General features: G+C 46.0%; 1 pseudogene; it reads left to right on the plus strand.

Moving 5' to 3' along the window:
- LOC123733180 (TBC1 domain family member 1-like) overlaps window positions 1-26,744 on the plus strand; it is a 74,346-nt pseudogene that overhangs the window by 12,051 nt on the left and 35,551 nt on the right.

Below are 26,744 nucleotides of genomic sequence, written 5' to 3' on the forward strand. Positions count from 1 at the left end.
GGGAAGTGTATGGAGGGGTGTCTGGAGGGGGGAGTGTCTGGAAGGTAGGGGGAAGTGTCTGGAGGGGGCGTCTGGAAGGTAGGGGGAAGTGTCTGGAGGGGGGGCGTCTGGAAGGTAGGGGAAGTGTCTGGAGGGGGGCGTCTGGAAGGTAGGGGGAAGTGTCTGGAGGGGGGGAGTGTCTGGAAGGTAGGGGGAAGTGTCTGGAGGGGGGGAGTGTCTGGAAGGTAGGGGGAAGTGTCTGGGCGTCTGGAAGGTAGGGGGAGTGTCTGGAGGGGGGAGTGTCTGGAAGGTAGGGGGAAGTGTCTGGGCGTCTGGAAGGTAGGGGGAGTGTCTGGAGGGGGGGAGTGTCTGGAAGGTAGGGGGAAGTGTCTGGGCGTCTGGAAGGTAGGGGGGAGTGTATGGAGGGGGGGCGTCTGGAAGGTAGGGGGAAGTGTATGGAGGGGTGTCTGGAGGGGGGGAGTGTCTGGGCATCTGTTTTAACGTGTGTGAACCTGTGTGTTAATCTTTGAGTGTTGTGTTTCTCCAGGGAAGTAGCAAAGCCAGGACTCAGAGAGAGAACGGAGACGGAAACATCAGTTCATCAAACTCCACACTGAACTCTACTGGACAGGTATCTATATCTACTGGACAGGTATCTATATCTACTGGACAGGTATCTATATCTACTGGACAGGTATCTATATCTACTGGACAGGTATCTAACTCTACTGGACAGGTATCTATAGCTACTGGACAGGTATCTATATCTACTGGACAGGTATCTATATCTACTGAACAGGTATCTATATCTACTGGACAGGTATCTATATCTACTGGACAGGTATCTAACTCTACTGGACAGGTATCTATATCTACTGGACAGGTATCTATATCTACTGGACAGGTATCTATATCTAACTCTACTGGACAGGTATCTATATCTAACTACTGGACAGGTATCTATATCTAACTCTACTGGACAGGTATCTATATCTAACTACTGGACAGGTATCTATATCTACTGGACAGGTATCTATATCTACTGGACAGGTATCTATATCTACTGGACAGGTATCTATATCTACTGGACAGGTATCTATATCTACTGGACAGGTATCTATATCTACTGGACAGGTATCTATATCTAACTCTACTGGACAGGTATCTATATCTACTGGACAGGTATCTCTGTCTACTGGACAGGTATCTATATCTACTGGACAGGTATCTATATCTACTGGACACGTATCTATATCTACTGGACAGGTATCTATCTCTACTGGACAGGTATCTATCTCTACTGGACAGGTATCTATATCTACTGGACAGGTATCTAACTCTACTGGACAGGTATCTATCTCTACTGGACAGGTATCTATATCTACTGGACAGGTATCTATCTCTACTGGACAGGTATCTATATCTACTGGACAGGTATCTATATCTACTGGACAGGTATCTATATCTACTGGACAGGTATCTATCTCTACTGGACAGGTATCTATCTCTACTGGACAGGTATCTATATCTACTGGACAGGTATCTATCTCTACTGGACAGGTATCTATCTCTACTGGACAGGTATCTATCTCTACTGGACAGGTATCTATCTCTACTGGACAGGTATCTATATCTACTGGACAGGTATCTATATCTACTGGACAGGTATCTATATCTACTGGACAGGTATCTATATCTAACTCTACTGGACAGGTATCTATCTCTACTGGACAGGTATCTATATCTAACTCTACTGGACAGGTATCTATATCTACTGGACAGGTATCTATATCTACTGGACAGGTATCTATATCTACTGGACAGGTATCTATATCTACTGGACAGGTATCTATATCTACTGGACAGGTATCTAACTACTTCCCAGGTATCTATATCTACTGGACAGGTATCTATATCTACTGGACAGGTATCTATGTCTACTGGACAGGTATCTATGTCTACTGGACAGGTATCTATATCTACTGGACAGGTATCTATATCTACTGGACAGGTATCTATATCTACTGGACAGGTATCTATATCTACTGGACAGGTATCTATCTCTACTGGACAGGTATCTAACTCTACTGGACAGGTATCTATATCTAACTCTACTGGACAGGTATCTATATCTACTGGACAGGTATCTATATCTACTGGACAGGTATCTATATCTAACTCTACTGGACAGGTATCTATATCTACTGGACAGGTATCTATATCTACTGGACAGGTATCTATATCTACTGAACAGGTATCTATATCTACTGAACAGGTATCTATCTCTACTGGACAGGTATCTATATCTACTGGACAGGTATCTATATCTACTGGACAGGTATCTATATCTACTGGACAGGTATCTATATCTACTGGACAGGTATCTATATCTACTGGACAGGTATCTAACTACTTCCCAGGTATCTATCTCTACTGGACAGGTATCTATATCTACTGGACAGGTATCTATATCTACTGGACAGGTATCTATATCTACTGGACAGGTATCTATATCTACTGGACAGGTATCTAACTACTTCCCAGGTATCTATCTCTACTGGACAGGTATCTATATCTACTGGACAGGTATCTACATCTAACTCTACTGGACAGGTATCTATATCTAACTCTACTGGACAGGTATCTATATCTACTGGACAGGTATCTATATCTACTGGACAGGTATCTATATCTACTGGACAGGTATCTATATCTACTGGACAGGTATCTATATCTATATCTACTGGACAGGTATCTATATCTAACTCTACTGGACAGGTATCTATATCTAACTCTACTGGACAGGTATCTATGTCTACTGGACAGGTATCTATATCTACTGGACAGGTATCTATATCTACTGGACAGGTATCTATATCTAACTCTACTGGACAGGTATCTATGTCTACTGGACAGGTATCTATCTCTACTGGACAGGTATCTATATCTACTGGACAGGTATCTATATCTACTGGACAGGTATCTATATCTACTGGACAGGTATCTATATCTACTGGACAGGTATCTATATCTATATCTACTGGACAGGTATCTATATCTACTGGACAGGTATCTATATCTAACTCTACTGGACAGGTATCTAACTCTACTGGACAGGTATCTATATCTACTGGACAGGTATCTATATCTACTGGACAGGTATCTATATCTACTGGACAGGTATCTATATCTAACTCTACTGGACAGGTAACTATATCTACTGGACAGGTATCTATATCTAACTCTACTGGACAGGTATCTATATCTACTGGACAGGTATCTATATCTACTGGACAGGTATCTATCTCTACTGGACAGGTATCTATCTCTACTGGACAGGTATCTATCTCTACTGGACAGGTATCTATATCTACTGGACAGGTATCTATCTCTACTGGACAGGTATCTATCTCTACTGGACAGGTATCTATCTCTACTGGACAGGTATCTATCTCTACTGGACAGGTATCTATATCTACTGGACAGGTATCTATATCTACTGGACAGGTATCTATATCTACTGGACAGGTATCTATATCTACTGGACAGGTATCTATCTCTACTGGACAGGTATCTATATCTATATCTACTGGACAGGTATCTATATCTACTGGACAGGTATCTATATCTACTGGACAGGTATCTATCTCTACTGGACAGGTATCTATCTCTACTGGACAGGTATCTATATCTACTGGACAGGTATCTATATCTAACTACTGGACAGGTATCTATATCTAACTACTGGACAGGTATCTATATCTAACTACTGGACAGGTATCTATATCTAACTACTGGACAGGTATCTATATCTAACTACTGGACAGGTATCTATATCTACTTGACAGGTATCTATATCTACTGGACAGGTATCTATATCTATATCTACTGGACAGGTATCTATATCTATATCTACTGGACAGGTATCTATATCTAACTCTACTGGACAGGTATCTATATCTACTGGACAGGTATCTATATCTACTGAACAGGTATCTATATCTACTGAACAGGTATCTATATCTACTGAACAGGTATCTATATCTACTGAACAGGTATCTATATCTACTGGACAGGTATCTATATCTACTGGACAGGTATCTATCTCTACTGGACAGGTATCTATATCTACTGGACAGGTATCTATCTCTACTGGACAGGTATCTATCTCTACTGGACAGGTATCTATATCTACTGGACAGGTATCTATATCTACTGGACAGGTATCTATATCTACTGGACAGGTATCTATCTCTACTGGACAGGTATCTATCTCTACTGGACAGGTATCTATATCTAACTCTACTGGACAGGTATCTATATCTAACTCTACTGGACAGGTATCTATATCTACTGGACAGGTATCTATATCTACTGGACAGGTATCTATCTCTACTGGACAGGTACAGTTGAAGTCGGAAGTTTTTCACAATTCCTGCCATTTAATCCTAGTAAAAATTCCCTGTCTTAGGTCAGTTAGGATCACCACTTTATTTTAAGAATGTGAAATGTCAGAATAATAGTAGAGAGAATTATTTATTTCAGCTTTTATTTTCTTTCATCACATTCCCAGTGGGTCAGAAGTTTACATATAAACTCAATTAGTATTTGGTAGCATTGCCTTTACATTGTTTAACCTTTCTAGAGCAGGTGTCCCGCTAGCGACTCACCTCGACAACATCCGGTGAAATCGCAGAGCGCCAAATTCAAAATACAGAAATATTCATATTTAACATTCATATAAATACAAGTGTAATACATAAAAATAAAGCTTAACTTCTTGTTAAGCCAGCCGCTGTGTCAGATTTCAAAAAGGCTTTACGGTGAAAGCACGCCATGCGATTATCTGAGGACAGCGCCCCGCTTACAAAAACATGAAAACCCTTTTTCAACCAGGGAGGTGCGACACGAAAGTCAGAAATAGCGATATAATAAATGCCTTACCTTTTTGAAGATCTTCAGCTTTTTGCAATCCCAAAGGTCTCAGTGACACAATGAATGGTCGTTTTTGTTTGATAAATTCCTTCTTTATATCCCCAAAATTTCCATTTATTTGGCGCGTTTGATTCAGAAAAACACCTGTTCCAACTCGCCCAACATGACTACAAACTATCTAATAAGTTACCTGTAAACTTGGTCCAAACATTTCAAACAACTTTCCTAATTCAACCTCAGGTACCCTAAAATGTAAATAATCGATAAAATTGAAGACGGAATAAACTGTTTCCAATACCGGAGAAAAATAACGAGGACCGCGCTCCTGTTCGCGCGCACTAAAAGACTAGAGTCCTTGCACAATTATTGGCGTTTTCCTTCCACCTCTCTCATGATGGAGCTGTTTTCACCCACAGGACTGCCCCTGACTGGAGGGTTTCTGTTTGATGCACCATTCTCAGTATAAACCCTAGATACGGTCTGTTAAAATCATCACACCATTCTCAGTATAAACCCTAGATACTGTCTGTTAAAATCATCACACCATTCTCAGTATAAACCCTAGATATACTGTCTGTTAAAATCATCACACCATTCTCAGTATAAACCCTAGATACTGTCTGTTAAAATCATCACACCATTCTCAGTATAAACCCTAGATACTGTCTGTTAAAATCATCACACCATTCTCAGTATAAACCCTAGATATACTGTGTTAAAATCATCACACCATTCTCAGTATAAACCCAAGATACTGTCTGTTAAAATCATCACACCATTCTCAGTATAAACCCTAGATATACTGTCTGTTAAAATCATCACACCATTCTCAGTATAAACCCTAGATACTGTCTGTTAAAATCATCACACCATTCTCAGTATAAACCCTAGATACTGTCTGTTAAAATCATCACACCATTCTCAGTATAAACCCTAGATATACTGTGTTAAAATCATCACACCATTCTCAGTATAAACCCAAGATACTGTCTGTTAAAATCATCACACCATTCTCAGTATAAACCCTAGATATACTGTCTGTTAAAATCATCACACCATTCTCAGTATAAACCCTAGATACTGTCTGTTAAAATCATCACACCATTCTCAGTATAAACCCTAGATACTGTCTGTTAAAATCATCACACCATTCTCAGTATAAACCCTAGATACTGTCTGTTAAAATCATCACACCATTCTCAGTATAAACCCAAGATACTGTCTGTTAAAATCATCACACCATTCTCAGTATAAACCCTAGATACTGTCTGTTAAAATCATCACACCATTCTCAGTATAAACCCTAGATATACTGTCTGTTAAAATCATCACACCATTCTCAGTATAAACCCTAGATATACTGTCTGTTAAAATCATCACACCATTCTCAGTATAAACCCTAGATACTGTCTGTTAAAATCATCACACCATTCTCAGTATAAACCCAAGATACTGTCGTCTGTTAAAAGCATCACACCATTCTCAGTATAAACCCTAGATACTGTCTGTTAAAATCATCACACCATTCTCAGTATAAACCCTAGATACTGTCTGTTAAAATCATTACACCATTCTCAGTATAAACCCTAGATATACTGTCTGTTAAAATCATCACACCATTCTCAGTATAATCCCTAGATACTGTCTGTTAAAATCATCACACCATTCTCAGTATAAACCCTAGATACTGTCTGTTAAAATCATCACACCATTCTCAGTATAAACCCTAGATACTGTCTGTTAAAATCATTACACCATTCTCAGTATAAACCCTAGATATACTGTCTGTTAAAATCATCACACCATTCTCAGTATAATCCCTAGATACTGTCTGTTAAAATCATCACACCATTCTCAGTATAAACCCTAGATACTGTCTGTTAAAATCATCACACCATTCTCAGTATAAACCCTAGATACTGTCTGTTAAAATCATCACACCATTCTCAGTATAAACCCTAGATACTGTCTGTTAAAATCATCACACCATTCTCAGTATAAACCCTAGATACTGTCTGTTAAAATCATCACACCATTCTCAGTATAAACCCTAGATATACTGTCTGTTAAAATCATCACACCATTCTCAGTATAAACCCTAGATATACTGTCTGTTAAAATCATCACACCATTCTCAGTATAAACCCTAGATACTGTCTGTTAAAATCATCACACCATTCTCAGTATAAACCCTAGATACTGTCTGTTAAAATCATCACACCATTCTCAGTATAAACCCTAGATACTGTCGTCTGTTAAAAGCCCAGGAGGGCGTCCGTTTCTGACATACTGAATCCGTCGCGCCTGGCCCCGTCCATCACACCACGCTCAGAGTCACTTAGGTCACACGTGTTGCCCATAAGGTTCAATGGAACAGTAACTGAATGTCTTGATGCCTGTCTGCCTGCTTTATATAACAAGACACGTCCACGTGACCCACTGTCTGTAGGAACCATCCATTTAGGTGTACGGGGTGGTGTACCTAATAAACAGGCCGGTAAACTGTATCTGTCTCTCTAACTCCAACTCTTTTCTCTTTCTCCCCTCTCCCTCTCTCTCTCCCTCTCTCTCTCTCCCTCTCTCTCCTCTCGCTCTCTCCCCCTCGCTCTCTCTCCCCCTCTCTCTCTCTCTCTCTCCCCTCTCTCCCTCTCCCCTCGCTCTCTCGCTCTCTCCCCCTCTCTCACTTCTCTCTCTCCCCTCTCTCTCTCCCCCTCTCTCTCCCTCTCTCTCTCCCTCTCTCTCTCCTCTCGCTCTCTCCCCGCTCTCTCTCCTCCCCTCTCTCTCTTCTCTCTCCCCTCTCTCTCCCCTCTCTCTCTCCTCCCTCTCCCTCTCTCTCCTCTCGCTCTCTCCCCTCGCTCTCTCTCCCCCTCTCTCTCTTCTCCCCCTCTCTCTCTCTCTCTCTCCCACCCTCTCTCTCTTCTCTCTCCCCCTCTCTCTCTTCTCTCTCCCCCTCTCTCTCTTCTCTCTCCCCCCCTCTCTCTCTCTCTCTCTCTCTCTCTTCGCTCTCTCTTCTCTCTCTCCCCTCTCTCTCTTCTCTCTCCCCTCTCTCTCTTCTCTCTCCCCTTCGCTCTCTCTTCGCTCTCCCCCTCTCGCTCTTCCTCTCTCTCTCTCTCTCTCTCTCTCTCTCTCTCTCTCTCTCTCTCTCTCTCTCTCTCTCTCTCTCTCTCTCTCTCTCTCTCTCTCTCTCTCTCTCTCTCCCCCCCCCCCTTCGCTCTCTCTCTCTCTCCCCCTTCGCTTCTCTCTCTCTCTCTCTCTCTCTCTCTCTCTCCTTCTCCCTCCCTCTCTCTCTCTCTCTCTCTCTCTCTCTCTCTCTCTCTCCCCTCTCTCTCTCCTTCTCCCTCCCCAGGACCCCTCCCTAGAAGACCCCCTCCCCTCCTCCAATCCTTTGCGGTCTCACAACTCTACAGGGGACCTGAAACGTCTGGACAGCTCTCCTCTCTCCGTCTCTCCTTCCTTCTCGTCCCTCTCTCTGTCTTCCGGGGACACGCTGTCCCAGCGACACGGGTTCAGGCGGCGAGCAAGCACCTTCAGCCACTCCCCTTCCTACCACGATCACTCTCCCTCCTACCCTGACGACACCCCCTCATATACACACGCACCCCAGGTCCCCAGCGGCTCCACCAAGCCCAAACTGGTCCGGCATTACTCCGTCAGCACCGACACGCCGCACCAGAGCAAGTAAGAGCTGAAGTGTGTGTGTGTGTGTGTGTGTGTGTGTGTATGTGTGTGTGTGTGTGTGTGTGTGTGTGTGTGTGTGTGTGTGTGTGTGTGTGTGCATTTAGAATAATACGTCATCACTTCTATTTGGATGGTTGGCTTTCGTCTCGCTTGTTGTCCTGAATGGGGCACACACACGCGGAGTTCCTGTCTTAAATATGGTACTTCCTGTTGTGTTCCTCCTGAGGGGAAAGTCAACACCCTCTCATCCTCCGTCACCCGCTTCACTCCTCCTTTTCTTCTGTATTTCCATCCTTATTCTCTCTCTCTCTCTCTCTCTCTCGTTCTCTGTCGTTCTCTGTTCTCCAGAAGACTTCAAGCGGACCTTACGCTTCCTTTCCTCTCCTTCCCCTCTCCTCTCCTCTCTCATCGACCCTCATCCCCCCTTTTCGGGGGTCGCCTGGCCAAACGAAGGTGAGCGCCTTCACCCCTCCTTTATTCTTTCTGTTCATTTCCTGTCTGTCATTATGTTTCAGTGTCTGTCCTTGCTACTTCCTGTCTGTCATTATCACTGTGTTTCAGTTTCTCTCCCTGCTACTTCCTGTCTGTCTTTATCACTGTGTTTCATTTTCTCTCCCTGCTACTTCCTGTCTGTCTTTATCACTGTTTCATTTTCTCTCCCTGCTACTTCCTGTCTGTCTTTATCACTGTTTCAGTTTCTCTCCCTGCTACTTCCTGTCTGTCATTATCACTGTGTTTCAGTTTCTCTCCCTGCTACTTCCTGTCTGTCATTATCACTGTGTTTCAGTTTCTCTCCCTGCTACTTCCTGTCATTATCACCGCATGTCAGTTTCTCTCCCTGCTACTTCCTGTCTGTATCACTGTGTTTCAGTTTCTCTCCCTGCTACTTCCTGTCTGTATCACTGTTTCAATTTCTCTCCCTGCTACTTCCTGTCATTATCGCTGTTTCAGTTTCTCTCCCTGCTACTTCCTGTCTGTATCACTATGTTTCAGTTTCTCTCCCTGCTACTTCCTGTCTGTCTAGTCTATATCTTTAATGTTCCTCTCCTCCTTTCTCTCTCTCATCTCTGTCAGTCCTCTGGGGGGTCTACGTGCCCGTCTCCACTCCTCCTCCTCTGTTCCTAACTTCCTCAAACTCCTCGCTCCTGTCCACGAGAGCCACCCCTGTGACTTAGACAAGAGGAGGTACACACACCACCACACCACACTACACTACACCACACCATACACCACCCCACCATACACCACCCCACCATACACCACCCCACCACCACCCCACCACCATACCCCACCATACACCACCACACCATACCCCACCATACACCACCCCACCATACACCACCCCACCATACACCACCACCCCACCATACACCACCCCACCATACACCACCCCACCATACACCACCACCCCACCATACACCACCACCCCACCATACACCACCCCACCATACACCACCCCACCATACCCCACCATACACCACCACACCACCCCACCACTACACCACCCCACCATACACCACACCACCACTACACCACCCCACCATACACCACCCCACCATACACCACCACCCCACCATACACCACCCCACCATACACCACCACCCCACCATACACCACCACCCCACCATACACCACCATACCCCACCATACACCACCCCACCACCATACACCACCACCCCACCATACACCACCACCCCACCATACACCACCACCCCACCATACACAACCACCCTACCATACACCACCACCCCACCATACACCACCCCACCACCACGTCATACGCCGCCATACGCCACCCCACCATACGCCACCCCACCATACGCCACCCCACCATACGCCACCCCACCATACCCCACACCACCATACACCACCACCACCCCACCATACACCACCACCACACCATACACCACCCCACCATACAGCACCACCACCCCACCATACGCCACCCCACCATACCCCACCCCACCATACACCACCACCACCCCACCATACACCACCACCCCACCATACAGCACCACCACCCCACCATACGCCACCCCACCATACGCCACCCCACCATACCCCACCCCACCATACACCACCACCACCCCACCATACACCACCACCCCACCATACAGCACCACCACCCCACCATACCCCACCACCATACACCACCACCACCCCACCATACACCACCACCACCCCACCATACACCACCACCCCACCATACACCACCCCACCATACACCACTCCACCATACACCACCCCACCATACACCACCACCACCCCACCATACACCACCACCCTACCATACACCACCACCCCACCATACACCACCCCACCACCACGTCCACGCCACCATACGCCACCCCACCATACGCCACCCCACCATACGCCACCCCACCATACCCCACCACCATACACCACCACCACCCCACCATACACCACCACCCCACCATACACCACCCCACCATACACCACACCACCACCCCACCATACACCACTCCACCATACACCACTCCACCATACACCACCCCACCATACACCACCCCACCATACCCCACCACCATCCACCACCACCACCCCACCATACACCACCACCCCACCATACACCACCACCCCACCATACACCACCATATCTCACCACACCCCACCCTACCATACACCAGCCCACCATACACCACCCCACTCCACCATACACCAGCCCACCATACACCACCCCACTCCACCATACACCACCCCACCATACACCACCCCACCACACCACCATACACCACCCCACTCCACCATACACCAGCCCACCATACACCACCCCACTCCACCATACACCAGCCCACCATACACCACCCCACTCCACCATACACCACCCCACTCCACCATACACCACCCCACCCCACCATACACCACCCCACTATACACCACCACCCCACCCCACCAACCCACCATACACCGCCATAAACTATACCACACCACCATATCCCACCACACCCCACCATACACCACCCCATACACCACCACACCATACACCACCACACCATACACCACCAAACCACACCACCACCAAACCACCCCACCACACCACCATACACCACACACCATACCACACCATACCACACCATACCCCACCATACACCACCATACCACACCATACCACACCATACACCACCATACCACACCATACCCCACCATACCACACCATACCCCACCATACCACACCATACACCACCACACCATACCACACCCCACCATACACCACCATACACCACCATACCACACCATACACCACCATACCACACCATACACCATACCACACCATACACCACCATACACCACGACACCATACCACACCACACCATACCCCACCATACCCCACCACACCATACCACACCATACCCCACCACACCACACCATACACCACCATACCTAGTGTGGGGTGTGTATTTAAGTTTGTGTGTGTCCCAACATGGGGGTAGTGTGTGTGTGTGTGTGTGTATTCCAGTGACGTAGCAGCCCTGTCCAGTCCGGTAGGTGTGTGTGTGTGTGTGTGTGTGTGTGTATTCCAGTGACGTAGCAGCCCTGTCCAGTCCGGTAGCTGTGTGTGTATTAATGTGTGTGTGTGTGTGTATTCCAGTGACGTAGCAGCCCTGTCCAGTCCGGTAGCTGTGTGTGTATTAATGTGTGTGTGTGTGTGTATATTCCAGTGACGTAGCAGCCCTGTCCAGTCCGGTAGCTGTGTGTGTATTAATGTGTGTGTGTGTGTGTGTGTGTATTCCAGTGACGTAGCAGCCCTGTCCAGTCCGGTAGCTGTGTGTGTATTAATTGTGTGTGTGTGTGTGTGTGTGTGTGTATTCCAGTGACGTAGCAGCCCTGTCCAGTCCGGTAGCTGTGTGTGTGGTAGGAGACAGTCCTCTACGGAGACACTCCTGGAGACAACAGATCTTCCTACGTGTCGCTACACCCCAGAAAACACGGACAGCAATGGTACACACACACACACACACACACACACACACACACACACACACACACACACACACCCCTGTTTGAGCGAGGAGGGTGACTGTATCCTGTATCAGGACGTCTGTTCTTCATACCAGTAGGTATGAAGTAGTAATAATAAGTAATAATTGATGCATTTAGCCTGGATAGTCCCCTGTAGTAATAATTGATGCATTTAGCCTGGTTAATCCCCTGTAGTAATAATTGATGCATTTAGCCAGGATAGTCCCCTGTAGTAATAATTAATGCATTTAGCCAGGATAGTCCTCTGTAGTAATAATTGATGCATTTGGCCAGGATAGTCCTCTGTAGTAATAATTGATGCATTTAGCCAGGATAGTCCCCTGTAGTAATAATTGATGCATTTAGCCAGGATAGTCCCTGTAGTAATAATTGATGCATTTAGCCAGGATAGTCCCTGTAGTAATAATTGATGCATTTAGCCAGGATAGTCCCCTGTGGTAATAATTGATGCATTTAGCCAGGATAGTCCCCTGTAGTAATAATTGATGCATTTAGCCAGGATAGTCCCCTGTAGTAATAATTGATGCATTTAGCCAGGATAGTCCCCTGTAGTAATAATTGATGCATTTAGCCAGGATAATCCCCTGTAGTAATAATTGATGCATTTAGCCAGGATAATCCCCTGTAGTAATAATTGATGCATTTAGCCAGGATAGTCCCCTGTAGTAATAATTGATGCATTTAGCCAGGATAGTCCCCTGTAGTAATAATTGATGCATTTAGCCAGGATAGTCCCCTGTAGTAATAATTGATGCATTTAGCCAGGATAGTCCCTGTAGTAATAACTGATGCATTTAGCCAGGATAGTCCCCTGTAGTAATAATTGATGCATTTAGCCAGGATAGTCCCCTGTAGTAATAATTGATGCATTTAGCCAGGATAGTCCCCTGTAGTAATAATTGATGCATTTAGCCAGGATCGTCCCCTGTAGTAATAATTGATGCATTTAGCCAGGATAGTCCCCTGTAGTAATAATTGATGCATTTAGCCAGGATAGTCCCCTGTAGTAATAATTGATGCATTTAGCCAGGATAATCCCTGTAGTAATAATTGATGCATTTAGCCAGGATAGTCCCCTGTAGTAATAATTGATGCATTTAGCCAGGATAGTCCCCTGTAGTAATAATTGATGCATTTAGCCAGGATAGTCCCCTGTAGTAATAATTGATGCATTTAGCCAGGATAGTCCCCTGTAGTAATAATTGATGCATTTAGCCAGGATAGTCCCCTGTAGTAATAATTGATGCATTTAGCCAGGATAGTCCCCTGTAGTAATAATTGATGCATTTAGCCAGGATAGTCCCTGTAGTAATAACTGATGCATTTAGCCAGGATAGTCCCCTGTAGTAATAATTGATGCATTTAGCCAGGATAGTCCCCTGTAGTAATAATTGATGCATTTTGCCAGGATCGTCCCCTGTAGTAATAATTGATGCATTTAGCCAGGATAATCCCTGTAGTAATAATTGATGCATTTAGCCAGGATAGTCCCCTGTAGTAATAATTGATGCATTTAGCCTGGATAGTCCCCTGTAGTAATAATTGATGCATTTAGCCAGGATAGTCCCCCGTAGTAATAATTGATGCATTTAGCCTGGATAGTCCCCCATAGTAATAATTGATGCATTTAGCCAGGATAGTCCCCCGCAGTAGTAATTGATGCATTTAGCCAGGATAGTCCCCCGTAGTAATAATTGATGCATTTAGCCTGGATAGTCCCCCGTAGTAATAATTGATGCATTTAGCCAGGATAGTCCCCCGTAGTAATAATTGATGCATTTAGCCAGGATAGTCCCCTGTGGTAATAATTGATGCATTTAGCCAGGATAGTCCCCTGTGGTAATAATTGATGCATTTAGCCAGGATAGTCCCCTGTAGTAATAATTGATGCATTTAGCCTGGATAGTCCCTTGTAGTAATAATTGATGCATTTAGCCAGGATAGTCCCTGTAGTAATAACTGATGCATTTAGCCAGGATAGTCCCCTGTAGTAATAACTGATGCATTTAGCCTGGATAGTCCCCTGTAGTAATAATTGATGCATTTAGCCAGGATAATCCCCTGTAGTAATAATTGATGCATTTAGCCTGGATAGTCCCCTGTGGTAATAATGGATGCATTTAGCCAGGATAGTCCCCTGTAGTAATAATTGATGCATTTAGCCTGGATAGTCCTCTGTAGTAATAATTGATGCATTTAGCCTGGATAGTCCCCCGTAGTAATAATTGATGCATTTAGCCTGGATAGTCCTCTGTAGTAATAATTGATGCATTTAGCCTGGATAGTCCCCCTGTGGTAATAATTGATGCATTTAGCCTGGATAGTCCCCTGTAGTAATAATTGATGCATTCAGCCTGGATAGTCCCCCGTAGTAATAATTGATGCATTTAGCCAGGATAGTCCCCTGCAGTAGTAATTGATGCATTTAGCCAGGATAGTCCCCTGTAATAATAATTGATGCATTTAGCCAGGATAGTCCCCCGTAGTAATAATTGATGCATTTAGCCTGGATAGTCCCCCGTAGTAATAATTGATGCATTTAGCCTGGATAGTCCCCCGTAGTAATAATTGATGCATTTAGCCAGGATAGTCCCCCGTAGTAATAATTGATGCATTTAGCCAGGATAGTCCCCTGTAGTAATAATTGATGCATTTAGCCAGGATAGTCCCCTGTAGTAATAATTGATGCATTTAGCCAGGATAGTCCCCCGTGGTAATAATTGATGCATTTAGCCAGGATAGTCCCCTGTGGTAATAATTGATGCATTTAGCCAGGATAGTCCCCTGTAGTAATAATTGATGCATTTAGCCAGGATAGTCCCCTGTAGTAATAATTGATGCATTTAGCCAGGATAGTCCCCTGTAGTAATAATTGATGCATTTAGCCAGGATAGTCCCCTGTAGTAATAATTGATGCATTTAGCCAGGATAGTCCTCTGTAGTAATAATTGATGCATTTAGCCAGGATAGTCCCCCGTGGTAATAATTGATGCATTTAGCCAGGATAGTCCCCTGTGGTAATAATTGATGCATTTAGCCAGGATAGTCCCCTGTAGTAATAATTGATGCATTTAGCCAGGATATTCCCCTGTAGTAATAATTGATGCATTTAGCCAGGATAGTCCCCTGTAGTAATAATTGATGCATTTAGCCAGGATAGTCCCCTGTAGTAATAATTGATGCATTTAGCCAGGATAGTCCCCTGTAGTAATAATTGATGCATTTAATAAGAACTCATTAGATTGATGGAAAACAGATGTGATTTGTCCATCTTAAGAGTCACTATGTTCGCTTTTCGTATGTATGACTCTTGTCCGAAAAATGAAAGTTAGATTCATCTTTTTTGAAGGACAGTAAACGGACAGTGATGACTGCGTCTCTGTCCCAGAGACCGTAGAGAACAGCTGTGTCCGAAGCAGTCAGTGTCCAGACTGATGTAGCGACAGCACCTGGCCACTAGATGTCACTGTTGCTTTGTGAGTTACTGTTAGTCTTGGACATCCTCCGACTTGGACTTTGGAGCTACATAATCCTACAGGCAACACGTTCAAAGATTTGAGGAAGTAAGCTGTCTGGCTGGAGAGACTGGGTTACTGTTGGCCTGGTACAGTAGAGACTGGGTTACTGTTGGTCTGGTACAGTAAGTAACCTCTATAGGTCAGACTGGGTTACTGTTGGTCTGGTACAGTAAGTAACCTCTATAGGTCAGACTGGGTTACTGTTGGTCTGGTACAGTAAGTAACCTCTATAGGTCAGACTGGGTTACTGTTGGTCTGGTACAGTAAGTAACCTCTATAGGTCAGACTGGGTTACTGTTGGTCTGGTACAGTAAGTAACCTCTATAGGTCAGACTGGGTTACTGTTGGTCTGGTACAGTAAGTAACCTCTATAGGTCAGACTGGGTTACTGTTGGTCTGGTACAGTAAGTAACCTCTATAGGACAGACTGGGTTACTGTTGGTCTGGTACAGTAAGTAACCTCTATAGGACAGACTGGGTTACTGTTGGTCTGGTACAGTAAGTAACCTCTATAGGTCAGACTGGGTTACTGTTGGTCTGGTACAGTAAGTAACCTCTATAGGACAGACTGGGTTACTGTTGGTCTGGTACAGTAAGTAACCTCTATAGGTCAGACTGGGTTACTGTTGGTCTGGTACAGTAAGTAACCTCTATAGGTCAGACTGGGTTACTGTTGGTCTGGTACAGTAAGTAACCTCTATAGGTCAGACTGGGTTACTGTTGGTCTGGTACAGTAAGTAACCTCTATAGGTCAGACTGGGTTACTGTTGGTCTGGTACAGTAAGTAACCTCTATAGGACAGACTGGGTTACTGTTGGTCTGGTACAGTAAGTAACCTCTATAGGTCAGACTGGGTTACTGTTGGTCTGGTACAGTAAGTAACCTCTATAGGTCAGACTGGGTTACTGTTGGTCTGGTACAGTAAGTAACCTCTATAGGTCAGACTGGGTTACTGTTGGTCTGGTACAGTAAGTAACCTCTATAGGTCAGACTGGGTTACTGTTGGTCTGGTACAGTAAGTAACCTCTATAGGACAGACTGGGTTACTGTTGGTCTGGTACAGTAAGTAACCTCTATAGGTCAGACTGGGTTACTGTTGGTCTGGTACAGTAAGTAACCTCTATAGGTCAGACTGGGTTACTGTTGGTCTGGTACAGTAAGTAACCTCTATAGGTCAGACTGGGTTACTGTTGGTCTGGTACAGTAAGTAACCTCTATAGGTCAGACTGGGTTACTGTTGGTCTGGTACAGTAAGTAACCTCTATAGGTCAGACTGGGTTACTGTTGGTCTGGTACAGTAAGTAACCTCTATAGGTCAGACTGGGTTACTGTTGGTCTGGTACAGTAAGTAACCTCTATAGGACAGACTGGGTTACTGTTGGTCTGGTACAGTAAGTAACCTCTATAGGTCAGACTGGGTTACTGTTGGTCTGGTACAGTAAGTAACCTCTATAGGTCAGACTGGGTTACTGTTGGTCTGGTACAGTAAGTAACCTCTATAGGACAGACTGGGTTACTGTTGGTCTGGTACAGTAAGTAACCTCTATAGGTCAGACTGGGTTACTGTTGGTCTGGTACAGTAAGTAACCTCTATAGGTCAGACTGGGTTACTGTTGGTCTGGTACAGTAAGTAACCTCTATAGGTCAGACTGGGTTACTGTTGGTCTGGTACAGTAAGTAACCTCTATAGGTCAGACTGGGTTACTGTTGGTCTGGTACAGTAAGTAACCTCTATAGGTCAGACTGGGTTACTGTTGGTCTGGTACAGTAAGTAACCTCTATAGGTCAGACTGGGTTACTGTTGGTCTGGTACAGTAAGTAACCTCTATAGGTCAGACTGGGTTACTGTTGGTCTGGTACAGTAAGTAACCTCTATAGGTCAGACTGGGTTACTGTTGGTCTGGTACAGTAAGTAACCTCTATAGGTCAGACTGGGTTACTGTTGGTCTGGTACAGTAAGTAACCTCTATAGGTCAGACTGGGTTACTGTTGGTCTGGTACAGTAAGTAACCTCTATAGGTCAGACTGGGTTACTGTTGGTCTGGTACAGTAAGTAACCTCTATAGGTCAGACTGGGTTACTGTTGGTCTGGTACAGTAAGTAACCTCTATAGGTCAGACTGGGTTACTGTTGGTCTGGTACAGTAAGTAACCTCTATAGGTCAGACTGGGTTACTGTTGGTCTGGTACAGTAAGTAACCTCTATAGGTCAGACTGGGTTACTGTTGGTCTGGTACAGTAAGTAACCTCTATAGGTCAGACTGGGTTACTGTTGGTCTGGTACAGTAAGTAACCTCTATAGGTCAGACTGGGTTACTGTTGGTCTGGTACAGTAAGTAACCTCTATAGGTCAGACTGGGTTACTGTTGGTCTGGTACAGTAAGTAACCTCTATAGGTCAGACTGGGTTACTGTTGGTCTGGTACAGTAAGTAACCTCTATAGGACAGACTGGGTTACTGTTGGTCTGGTACAGTAAGTAACCTCTATAGGTCAGACTGGGTTACTGTTGGTCTGGTACAGTAAGTAACCTCTATAGGTCAGACTGGGTTACTGTTGGTCTGGTACAGTAAGTAACCTCTATAGGTCAGACTGGGTTACTGTTGGTCTGGTACAGTAAGTAACCTCTATAGGACAGACTGGGTTACTGTTGGTCTGGTACAGTAAGTAACCTCTATAGGTCAGACTGGGTTACTGTTGGTCTGGTACAGTAAGTAACCTCTATAGGTCAGACTGGGTTACTGTTGGTCTGGTACAGTAAGTAACCTCTATAGGTCAGACTGGGTTACTGTTGGTCTGGTACAGTAAGTAACCTCTATAGGACAGACTGGGTTACTGTTGGTCTGGTACAGTAAGTAACCTCTATAGGTCAGACTGGGTTACTGTTGGTCTGGTACAGTAAGTAACCTCTATAGGTCAGACTGGGTTACTGTTGGTCTGGTACAGTAAGTAACCTCTATAGGTCAGACTGGGTTACTGTTGGTCTGGTACAGTAAGTAACCTCTATAGGTCAGACTGGGTTACTGTTGGTCTGGTACAGTAAGTAACCTCTATAGGTCAGACTGGGTTACTGTTGGTCTGGTACAGTAAGTAACCTCTATAGGTCAGACTGGGTTACTGTTGGTCTGGTACAGTAAGTAACCTCTATAGGTCAGACTGGGTTACTGTTGGTCTGGTACAGTAAGTAACCTCTATAGGTCAGACTGGGTTACTGTTGGTCTGGTACAGTAAGTAACCTCTATAGGTCAGACTGGGTTACTGTTGGTCTGGTACAGTAAGTAACCTCTATAGGTCAGACTGGGTTACTGTTGGTCTGGTACAGTAAGTAACCTCTATAGGTCAGACTGGGTTACTGTTGGTCTGGTACAGTAAGTAACCTCTATAGGTCAGACTGGGTTACTGTTGGTCTGGTACAGTAAGTAACCTCTATAGGTCAGACTGGGTTACTGTTGGTCTGGTACAGTAAGTAACCTCTATAGGTCAGACTGGGTTACTGTTGGTCTGGTACAGTAAGTAACCTCTATAGGTCAGACTGGGTTACTGTTGGTCTGGTACAGTAAGTAACCTCTATAGGTCAGACTGGGTTACTGTTGGTCTGGTACAGTAAGTAACCTCTATAGGTCAGACTGGGTTACTGTTGGTCTGGTACAGTAAGTAACCTCTATAGGTCAGACTGGGTTACTGTTGGTCTGGTACAGTAAGTAACCTCTATAGGACAGACTGGGTTACTGTTGGTCTGGTACAGTAAGTAACCTCTATAGGTCAGACTGGGTTACTGTTGGTCTGGTACAGTAAGTAACCTCTATAGGTCAGACTGGGTTACTGTTGGTCTGGTACAGTAAGTAACCTCTATAGGTCAGACTGGGTTACTGTTGGTCTGGTACAGTAAGTAACCTCTATAGGTCAGACTGGGTTACTGTTGGTCTGGTACAGTAAGTAACCTCTATAGGTCAGACTGGGTTACTGTTGGTCTGGTACAGTAAGTAACCTCTATAGGTCAGACTGGGTTACTGTTGGTCTGGTACAGTAAGTAACCTCTATAGGTCAGACTGGGTTACTGTTGGTCTGGTACAGTAAGTAACCTCTATAGGTCAGACTGGGTTACTGTTGGTCTGGTACAGTAAGTAACCTCTATAGGTCAGACTGGGTTACTGTTGGTCTGGTACAGTAAGTAACCTCTATAGGTCAGACTGGGTTACTGTTGGTCTGGTACAGTAAGTAACCTCTATAGGTCAGACTGGGTTACTGTTGGTCTGGTACAGTAAGTAACCTCTATAGGACAGACTGGGTTACTGTTGGTCTGGTACAGTAAGTAACCTCTATAGGTCAGACTGGGTTACTGTTGGTCTGGTACAGTAAGTAACCTCTATAGGTCAGACTGGGTTACTGTTGGTCTGGTACAGTAAGTAACCTCTATAGGTCAGACTGGGTTACTGTTGGTCTGGTACAGTAAGTAACCTCTATAGGTCAGACTGGGTTACTGTTGGTCTGGTACAGTAAGTAACCTCTATAGGTCAGACTGGGTTACTGTTGGTCTGGTACAGTAAGTAACCTCTATAGGTCAGACTGGGTTACTGTTGGTCTGGTACAGTAAGTAACCTCTATAGGTCAGACTGGGTTACTGTTGGTCTGGTACAGTAAGTAACCTCTATAGGACAGACTGGGTTACTGTTGGTCTGGTACAGTAAGTAACCTCTATAGGTCAGACTGGGTTACTGTTGGTCTGGTACAGTAAGTAACCTCTATAGGTCAGACTGGGTTACTGTTGGTCTGGTACAGTAAGTAACCTCTATAGGTCAGACTGGGTTACTGTTGGTCTGGTACAGTAAGTAACCTCTATAGGTCAGACTGGGTTACTGTTGGTCTGGTACAGTAAGTAACCTCTATAGGTCAGACTGGGTTACTGTTGGTCTGGTACAGTAAGTAACCTCTATAGGTCAGACTGGGTTACTGTTGGTCTGGTACAGTAAGTAACCTCTATAGGTCAGACTGGGTTACTGTTGGTCTGGTACAGTAAGTAACCTCTATAGGTCAGACTGGGTTACTGTTGGTCTGGTACAGTAAGTAACCTCTATAGGTCAGACTGGGTTACTGTTGGTCTGGTACAGTAAGTAACCTCTATAGGTCAGACTGGGTTACTGTTGGTCTGGTACAGTAAGTAACCTCTATAGGTCAGACTGGGTTACTGTTGGTCTGGTACAGTAAGTAACCTCTATAGGTCAGACTGGGTTACTGTTGGTCTGGTACAGTAAGTAACCTCTATAGGTCAGACTGGGTTACTGTTGGTCTGGTACAGTAAGTAACCTCTATAGGTCAGACTGGGTTACTGTTGGTCTGGTACAGTAAGTAACCTCTATAGGTCAGACTGGGTTACTGTTGGTCTGGTACAGTAAGTAACCTCTATAGGTCAGACTGGGTTACTGTTGGTCTGGTACAGTAAGTAACCTCTATAGGTCAGACTGGGTTACTGTTGGTCTGGTACAGTAAGTAACCTCTATAGGTCAGACTGGGTTACTGTTGGTCTGGTACAGTAAGTAACCTCTATAGGTCAGACTGGGTTACTGTTGGTCTGGTACAGTAAGTAACCTCTATAGGTCAGACTGGGTTACTGTTGGTCTGGTACAGTAAGTAACCTCTATAGGTCAGACTGGGTTACTGTTGGTCTGGTACAGTAAGTAACCTCTATAGGTCAGACTGGGTTACTGTTGGTCTGGTACAGTAAGTAACCTCTATAGGTCAGACTGGGTTACTGTTGGTCTGGTACAGTAAGTAACCTCTATAGGTCAGACTGGGTTACTGTTGGTCTGGTACAGTAAGTAACCTCTATAGGTCAGACTGGGTTACTGTTGGTCTGGTACAGTAAGTAACCTCTATAGGTCAGACTGGGTTACTGTTGGTCTGGTACAGTAAGTAACCTCTATAGGTCAGACTGGGTTACTGTTGGTCTGGTACAGTAAGTAACCTCTATAGGTCAGACTGGGTTACTGTTGGTCTGGTACAGTAAGTAACCTCTATAGGTCAGACTGGGTTACTGTTGGTCTGGTACAGTAAGTAACCTCTATAGGTCAGACTGGGTTACTGTTGGTCTGGTACAGTAAGTAACCTCTATAGGTCAGACTGGGTTACTGTTGGTCTGGTACAGTAAGTAACCTCTATAGGTCAGACTGGGTTACTGTTGGTCTGGTACAGTAAGTAACCTCTATAGGTCAGACTGGGTTACTGTTGGTCTGGTACAGTAAGTAACCTCTATAGGTCAGACTGGGTTACTGTTGGTCTGGTACAGTAAGTAACCTCTATAGGTCAGACTGGGTTACTGTTGGTCTGGTACAGTAAGTAACCTCTATAGGTCAGACTGGGTTACTGTTGGTCTGGTACAGTAAGTAACCTCTATAGGTCAGACTGGGTTACTGTTGGTCTGGTACAGTAAGTAACCTCTATAGGTCAGACTGGGTTACTGTTGGTCTGGTACAGTAAGTAACCTCTATAGGTCAGACTGGGTTACTGTTGGTCTGGTACAGTAAGTAACCTCTATAGGTCAGACTGGGTTACTGTTGGTCTGGTACAGTAAGTAACCTCTATAGGTCAGACTGGGTTACTGTTGGTCTGGTACAGTAAGTAACCTCTATAGGTCAGACTGGGTTACTGTTGGTCTGGTACAGTAAGTAACCTCTATAGGTCAGACTGGGTTACTGTTGGTCTGGTACAGTAAGTAACCTCTATAGGTCAGACTGGGTTACTGTTGGTCTGGTACAGTAAGTAACCTCTATAGGTCAGACTGGGTTACTGTTGGTCTGGTACAGTAAGTAACCTCTATAGGTCAGACTGGGTTACTGTTGGTCTGGTACAGTAAGTAACCTCTATAGGTCAGACTGGGTTACTGTTGGTCTGGTACAGTAAGTAACCTCTATAGGTCAGACTGGGTTACTGTTGGTCTGGTACAGTAAGTAACCTCTATAGGTCAGACTGGGTTACTGTTGGTCTGGTACAGTAAGTAACCTCTATAGAGTCAGACTGGGTTACTGTTGGTCTGGTACAGTAAGTAACCTCTATAGCGTCAGACTGGGTTACTGTTGGTCTGGTACAGTAAGTAACCTCTATAGGTCAGACTGGGTTACTGTTGGTCTGGTACAGTAAGTAACCTCTATAGGTCAGACTGGGTTACTGTTGGTCTGGTACAGTAAGTAACCTCTATAGGTCAGACTGGGTTACTGTTGGTCTGGTACAGTAAGTAACCTCTATAGGACAGACTGGGTTACTGTTGGTCTGGTACAGTAAGTAACCTCTATAGGACAGACTGGGTTACTGTTGGTCTGGTACAGTAAGTAACCTCTATAGGACAGACTGGGTTACTGTTGGTCTGGTACAGTAAGTAACCTCTATAGGTCAGACTGGGTTACTGTTGGTCTGGTACAGTAAGTAACCTCTATAGGTCAGACTGGGTTACTGTTGGTCTGGTACAGTAAGTAACCTCTATAGGTCAGACTGGGTTACTGTTGGTCTGGTACAGTAAGTAACCTCTATAGGTCAGACTGGGTTACTGTTGGTCTGGTACAGTAAGTAACCTCTATAGGACAGACTGGGTTACTGTTGGTCTGGTACAGTAAGTAACCTCTATAGGTCAGACTGGGTTACTGTTGGTCTGGTACAGTAAGTAACCTCTATAGGTCAGACTGGGTTACTGTTGGTCTGGTACAGTAAGTAACCTCTATAGGTCAGACTGGGTTACTGTTGGTCTGGTACAGTAAGTAGAGAGAGGAGAGGCTGTTACTGTCCCTGCATGTGTAAACTCCACCTTTATACCTGTAAAAACATGTATTACATGTAATAAACATTTTACCTACCATTTACCACCTTTCCGTCTCCCTCTCTCTCTCCCTCTCTCTCTCTCCCTCTCTCTCTCTCCCTCTCTCTCTCTCCCTCTGTCTCTCTCTCTCCCTCTCTCTCTCTCTCTCCCTCTCTCTCTCCCTCCGTCTCTCCCTCCGTCTCTCTCTCCCTCTCTCTCTCTCTCTCTCTCTCTCTCTCTCTCTGTTCTCTCTCTCTCTCTCTCTCTCTCTGTCTTATTCAGCCTTTCTCTCTCCAGTCTTTCTCTCTTATTGTCTTTCTCTCTCTTTCTCTCCAGTCTTATTGTCTTTCTCTCTCTCTCTGTTATTCAGTCTCTCTCTCTCCTCTCTTTCTTCTCTCTCTCTGTTATTCAGTCTCTCTCTCTCCTCTCTTTCTTCTCTCTCTCTCCAGTCTCTCTCTCTCCTCTATTCCTTCTCTCTCTCTGTTATTCAGTCTCTCCCTCTCCTCTATTCCTTCTCTCTCTCTGTTATTCAGTCTCTCTCTCTCCTCTCTTCCTTCTCTCTCTCCAGTCTCTCCCTCTCCTCTATTCCTTCTCTCTCTCTGTTATTCAGTCTCTCTCTCTCCTTAGCCAGGTGTTTGTTTTCAGTTCTCTGGTGACAGATGGAGTGTCATCATGTCATCACATCTCTAATCAACAATGTCTATCTACAAACATAAAGTACACACACAGGACAGGTTATACCAGGACGGTAGACTGAAGAGAATACCTGACCATACCTGTAACTACCTGTATTTACTGTTAGTTGTAATATTCCATAAATGTTGAATTTGTAAGAAGTGGGTATTCATTTAGTTTAGGCATAGTGGTCCAACCTAATGGAAGGTTAGTTTTAGGGAGCGAGGGTCGGGTTTAGGAGCGAGGGTCGGGTTTAGGAGCGAGGGTCGGGTTTAGGAGCGAGGGCGGGTTTAGGAGCGAGGGTTAGGAATGAGGGTTAGGTTGGGTTTGGGGCGAGGGTTAGGTTTGCGGCGAGCTTGGTTGGTTTGGGGCGAGGGTTAGGTTTGGGGCGAGGGTTAGGAATGAGGGCCGGGGTTTGAGGGCCGGGGTCGGGTTTGCGGCCCAGGTTCGGGTTTGCGAGGTCAGCGTGGTTTGGGGCGAGGCTTGGTGGTTTGGGGCCAGGCTTAGGTTTGAGGCCAGGCTTGGTGGTTTGCGGCCGGGTTTGGGTTTGGGGCCGGAGGGTTGGTTTGCGGGCCCGGTTGGTTTGCGAGGGTCAGGCTTTAGCAATGAGGTTAGGCTTGGTGGTTTGGGGCCAGGCTTGGTGGTTTGCGAGCCAGGTTGGTTTGCGGCAGGCCGGGTTAGGTTTGGAGGCGAGGCTTGAGGTTTGCGGGCCCGGCTTTGGTTAGCGAGGAGGTCAGGTTTAGCAATGAGGGTTAGGTTTAGGGTTGGTGGCGAGGGTTAGGTTTGGCGAGGGTCAGGTTTAGGAGCGGTGGTTAGGTTTAGGAAACCAGGGTTAGGTTTAGGAACGAGGGTTAGGTTTAGGAAACCAGGTTAGGTTTAGGAGCGCAGGGTCAGGTTTAGGAGCGAGGGCCGGGGTTTAGGAGCGAGGTTGGGGTTTAGCAATGAGGGTTGGGTTTAGGAGCGAGGGCTAGGTTTGGAGCGAGGTTAGGTTTAGGAGCGAGGGCCGGGTTTAGGAGCGAGGGTCGGGTTTGGGGCGAGGGTCGGGTTTAGGAGCGAGGGTCGGGTTTAGGAGCGAGGGTCAGGTTTAGCAATGAGGGTTAGGTTTTGGAGCGGGGTTGGGAGCGAGGGTCAGGTTTGAGGAGCGAGGGCGGTCGGGTTTGGTGGGCGAGGGTCGGGTTTAGGAGCGAGGTTAGGTTTAGCAATGAGGGTTAGGTTTAGCAATGAGGGTTAGGTTTAGGAGTCGGGGTTAGGGTTTGGGGGTTAGGTTTAGGAGCGGGGTTAGGTTTAGGAACCGAGGTTAGGTTTAGGAACGAGGTTAGGTTTAGGAAACCAGGCGAGGTTGGGTTTGAGGAGCCCGGTTTAGGCGAGGGCCGGGTTTGGTTTGTGGCCAGGCTGGTGGTTTGGGGCCAGGCGGTCAGGTTTGGCGGCCAGGCTTGGTTTGCGAGGTCAGGCGGTCGGGTTTGCGCGCGGGCCGGTTGAGGAGCGAGGCCGGGTTGGAGGCGCGGGTCGGGTTTAGGGCGCGGGTTCGGTTGGTTTAGGGGCCGGGGCTTGAGCAAATGAGGTAGGTTTGGTTTAGGGGCGGGGTGGTTTGCAGGCCAGGGTTGTGGTTTGGGGCCAGGGTTGGGGTTTGGCAGGCTTAGGAATCAGGGTCAGGCTTTAGGAACGAGGGTTAGGTTTGAGGAACCAGGTTTGGTTTAGGAACCAGGCCAGGTTTGGTTTGGGGGGCCAGGCCTGGTTGGTTTGCGGCCAGGCCTGTGGTTTGGGGGCCAGGCTGTGGTTTGCGGCAGGCTGTGGGTTTGGGGGCGAGGCGGTTGGTTTGGGGCCAGGCCTTAGGTTTGCGGCCAGGCTTAGGGTTTGCGGCAGGCGCAGGTTTGCGGCCCGGGCTCTGGTAGCTTGTGGCCGGGAGCTTGCGGGCCGGGTTTGGGGTTTGCGGCCCGGTGGGTTTGCGAGGTCAGGCTTGGAGTCGAGGTCAGGTTTAGCAATGAGGCTTGGTTTGGGGCCAGGCTTAGGTTTGCGGTCAGGCGTGGTTTGGTGCCAGGTGGTGGTTTGGAGCGGTCGGTTGGTGGTTTGCGGCCGGCCTGGTCGGGTTTAGCGAGCCCGGGTGTTGGTTTGGCGGGCCCAGGGTTGGGGTTTGGCGAGTCAGGTTTAGCAAATGAGGGTAGGTTTGGTGCCGGTGG

Source organism: Salmo salar, unplaced genomic scaffold, assembly GCF_905237065.1.
Source record: "Salmo salar unplaced genomic scaffold, Ssal_v3.1, whole genome shotgun sequence".
Classification (NCBI taxonomy): Eukaryota; Metazoa; Chordata; class Actinopteri; order Salmoniformes; family Salmonidae; genus Salmo; species Salmo salar.